Source organism: Nanorana parkeri, unplaced genomic scaffold (assembly GCF_000935625.1).
Source record: "Nanorana parkeri isolate BGI_ZX_2015 unplaced genomic scaffold, ASM93562v1 scaffold1337, whole genome shotgun sequence".
Classification (NCBI taxonomy): Eukaryota; Metazoa; Chordata; class Amphibia; order Anura; family Dicroglossidae; genus Nanorana; species Nanorana parkeri.
Window position 1 is genome coordinate 406,329 of NW_017307605.1, and position 4,667 is coordinate 410,995.

Below are 4,667 nucleotides of genomic sequence, written 5' to 3' on the forward strand. Positions count from 1 at the left end.
ACAAACTAGCGTCCTCCCGTTACCCTAAGCTCAGTATACCGCGAGCTGTAGCTCGCGGTATACTGAGACGCCGCAGCCGGAGCGGATCCCGACGTAGATGACTGGATCCGCCCAGCTGTGTGAGTGACAGCTGGCTCTGCCTATCTAGAGGCAGAGCCAGCTGTACCCGCCCCCTCCCCCGTCCGTTCCGCCAGTCAGCGCTGGCAGATCGGAGCGGGGAGAGGGGAATCCAGCCCCTCCCCCTGTCACGGCAGAGAGCCGTGACAGGAGCGAGAGGTGAGCAAACCTGGTATATGTTCGCTCACCTCCCGATCTACTGAGCCGACCTGTGACAGTCTCATTGTCACAGGTCGGCTAGAACTATGAGGTGAGTGGAAATCACTCATCTCATAGTTCTTCTTTAAAGCAACACAAGCATAGCCTCCTGGCTTCCACTTTAAACAGTAGCACTTCTGACCCACTGGTCCTCTTTGAAGTGCTGTCCCACGCTTGTACTGGTGGCCCCTCATGCTCACGGCTCTCCTAGCCTCACCAGTCCTCTCCCAGCCTCCCTGGCTGTCTTAGTGTGCCTCCAGCACACTCACCACCTGACTCCTCTCTGACTTCTGGGGGCGTTCTCCTAACACCTGAACACGGTCTGTTCCTCTTTCCCAGCAGGAGCTAATTCCCCTAGCTAGCACCCTTTCCTTAAGGGTTGTGCACACCTGTGCAATCATCGGGTGCTGGCCACTGCTAAAGCCTGGATCTAGGCCCGGGGATCTCATCTTTTCTCCATAATCCCCTTGAAACCTCGCAGTTCCAGGATCCCAAGCAGAATCCAGACAATCCCTTGCTTCCTGACACATCTCAGCCCATCTGGCTGAGAGTCCCAGGTGCTCATCACATACAATTCTACAGTGGGATTGCCACACAATACAACACCAGCTTTAAGTAAACACATAGCAGGAGAAGTTCAGACAGCCCACTTTCATGACAGATGCTGTTCACATTCCATAGCCTGACAGGGAGATGGTGGGAGATTATATACTTACTGAGGTGAAAAGGCTGCGGCGTTACTGATGGGAAGGGGAATGAGTGAGGCTCACAGGTCAGGCAGTCCTGACTGCTTAGGCTTGGTTTAAACATAGGCGATTGAGCAGTTTTCACACGTTTTGTTTTGCAACGATCTTGCTTTGAAAACATGCAAAGAGATGTCTATGGGACAGTGACCATGCGACAACTGCCAAAAAATAGCTCCGACACCCTTTAGTGTGACAGGCGACTTCGGTCGCGTGACGAAACGCAAAGTTAGGAACAGCCTCCATTGACTTCAATGGGAACCTGTGGTTTGCGCGATATTGTGCAGATTAATGATCTAGGTGTGAACCAGGCCTTAGTGTCTGCATCGTATTAATCAGGCATTACTTTTTGAGAAGTGTTTTCATGCATGTTAAGCATGGATTATTAATATGGTGTCTGTAGCCTGGCCCCATCTTCACTTTAAGCTCTGAAAAGGCTCATAGGAAAATTTAAGCCAACTGCCAGATGAAGACCATGATGGGAAATCTAATCTAATATTACCGCTACCAGTGGCTAAATCGGTCTTTGGGTTTTTATTTGCCTAGGAGAGTCCATTGGAGATATTTTTGACCCCACTCACGCCTTCAAGTGAGCATAGAATATTATTCTTTCTGTTAAGATATCCATGTTATAATGTTAATGAAAGTGTAAGATACCTTCATAATGTAATGTTTACTGTTAACATTATAACTAATGTTTGGCTCTAGTCTCATATTGGTGTGCCATTAATTATAACACATACCTGTCTCCTTTGTATGGATACTTATAAAATATAAAACAAACTGTTGCATGACCTGTTATACAGCAGAGGATTACAATCTTTAATGACACACTTTGGTATTGTATCTTCTAATCAAACTGCTTGTTGCATTAGTGTATCACAAACCAAGGTGGTGATTCATTTTTACTTGCTGCATACAGTATACCTAGCATTATGGTTGGTTACTAGTATAACACCAGCTGTATTTATTGCAGTCTACAATTTTTTTCTATAGCAAGCCATATATTATGTAAACCTACACCATCCAAACAAAATGTAAATGTCAGCTTTGGGTTAACTTATTCTGCAATAATTAAAACAAACAATAGATGGTAAATTCTGCACTAGATCATATATTAGGTTCATAATTCATTCTAAAGAACGTCCAGAATATCTGACCTTTACAAGCGAATGCACCAATGATCCCATCTTTATGTTCAGTAAGTTTCCGATCAGAGGCAGGGGGGTCGGACCTGGTGGGAGACCCCGTTTCTTGTACATAGTCTGCCATGTTGAGAAGATGAAGTAACAACAGGAGAGAAGTATAAGCACCGCAGTCAACAAACCTGTCAGTTCCATGGTGGTACAAAGACTAAAACATCTAATTTAGAAATAATGTCTCTTGGTTCATGAAATAGGGTGGAGCAAAGTTGGGCAACTTTCAGTAGAACTTCATTTATCACCGTCACTCTTATAATGAAGGTGCTATTTACCCCTTAGGGTAGACCATTAGTTACTATTACAGCTTTTACCTGATTCTTTTTGCAGATAAATATAATGTATATTCAACACTATGGCAAGGGGGTTAAATCATCATTAAGCAAATTATTATTCCAACATTACTGTAAACATCTATTGTGCAATGCAACTATTGCAGATTTGGATATTTATGTGTTCTCAGAGTGAAAGTACAAATAAATAATATGTTTAGACTGCATAGCATCCCCAGTTATACCTTATTACAAACATCTATTTTAACAGATGAGATTTTAAAGGCACCAGTAATAGGAAATACATTTAAAAAAAACTTTTTTTTTTTTTTTTTAAACTTTTATTCCATTTCACATTAAAACATAATTCAAATCACATTTTCAAGACTGTGTGCAATTATTTATTTTCAATCCTTTATACACAGATATGTCTAAATACAAGTATCTCCTACTATCTCATGACCTTCTGCTCGACTCATAAAAGTTATCTCTACATTTTAGTAACATTGAAATGTCTTCCAGCCAATACTTGCGGCGGGATGAGACAACTTAACACATTTCACAGATATTAAATCTGCCTGTTCAAGAGAGAAGGCGGTAGTAACCGTAACTGTTTTTGCACTCTGCAAGTCAGGCATCTAATCCAGCCATGCCTCCTGAATGAAGCAAGGACTGCCGGGAATACGAAGATCTTTAAAGGCAAGTATAGTACCCAGGAATAGGTCAATAAACATCCATTATTTCTAACTTGTTGTTAAACTTCCAAAGTCAGTCAAAGAAAGTCCAAAGCTTGAAAAGTCCTATTAATGTACAGGTATGGGCATGGTATGGACATCTAGGCAGAGGTTATCACCCAGAAGAGAAAGAGGGCACGGAGTCCCTAATTCTCTTCTGGGAGGAGGTGGTGTGCCTTTCAATTGGTTGGTACAAAAGATGCTCAATGCTTGCACAGCATCATTGTTTGAATGGTGATTAAGCCGCACAGTGTCATTGATTGCAGTAAGGAGCACTATAATACCCGAGATGCGGTGGGGCTGGCAGCACCTTAAAAACCAATGAGGCTGTGCAGGTTGGCAATTAGTCCTGCATTGTACTTGATGACATCACAGTATATGCTAACCAATGGAGTATTCGGGAGAAGAGTTGGCTTCAGAGCATGGAGAGAGCCTGCAGGAGCAGAGGCTGAGTTAAGTGAGAGCCCCAATGCAAGAATATATTTTGTTGTTAGATTCCAGAACTTTTTTAAGCACTAATTAAGAACAAGTATTTGCTTTAAAAGACCCACACCTGCCAAACATATTTTTAAACTATGAATATCCTTGGGAAAAGTGAACACACATCAGATTTGTATTGCTGTACATAATCCTTTTTGGGAGGTTTTTACTTCCTTTTTTTGTGGCAGCAGGACAAAAGATGAGGAGATCTGGAAACTATGGTCACCAGGTGCGGACATAAATCACAATAAAATATTTGCAGGAGTTCTATGCCTTACCAACAATGTTCACAACTAAAAAAAAAAAAACTGCCTGCAATTTAACTATAAAGCTCATCTCTGCACATACATCACTCCCTCTCGCCCATTCTTCATTTCAGAAAACCTCCTCTGACAGCAGACAGCATTTTTTTCTTACCTTAGTCTACCATGATGTGACTTTAAAAGAACTCCTCCATGATTGAAGACTAGTGTTCAGTGCAAGAGTCTAAGTCCACCCCTGGCCAGTCTTGTTGTTGCCCATCTTCACAATGTCATGCTGCTGCAGTCTTCAGGACCTGAGAGGACTCAGCCATGTAAGTGTCGATGTTACCCAGGCAGCAACCTTGGCACCAATGGAATGACCCTGATCAACTGCAGTCCAGAATATAGAAGACTCTGACTTTAAGTAAATAAAGGTTGCTTTTAAATTCTTTTTTTTTTTGTTAACTTAACTGAGAGAATAGTTTAAGGGGGATGATAGGGAACGGGTGATCAACTGCTCAGACAGCAGCCTTAATTTCCACAAATTGTTAATTTAGACATGGCATCTTTTAATAATAGTGATTATGGAAGTAGATTTTTTTTTATCCTGGCATCAGCACTCCTAATAAACCCTAAAAACTATCTGTAGATCATAACAACTTCTCCTATATATCATGGCAAT

At 41.9% G+C, this 4,667-nt stretch overlaps 1 pseudogene; it reads right to left on the minus strand.

Annotated features, from left to right (window-relative positions):
- Window positions 1–2,404, minus strand: part of LOC108797792 — a 22,827-nt pseudogene extending 20,423 nt beyond the window's left edge.
- Window positions 2,405–4,667: the final 2,263 nt, after the last annotated feature.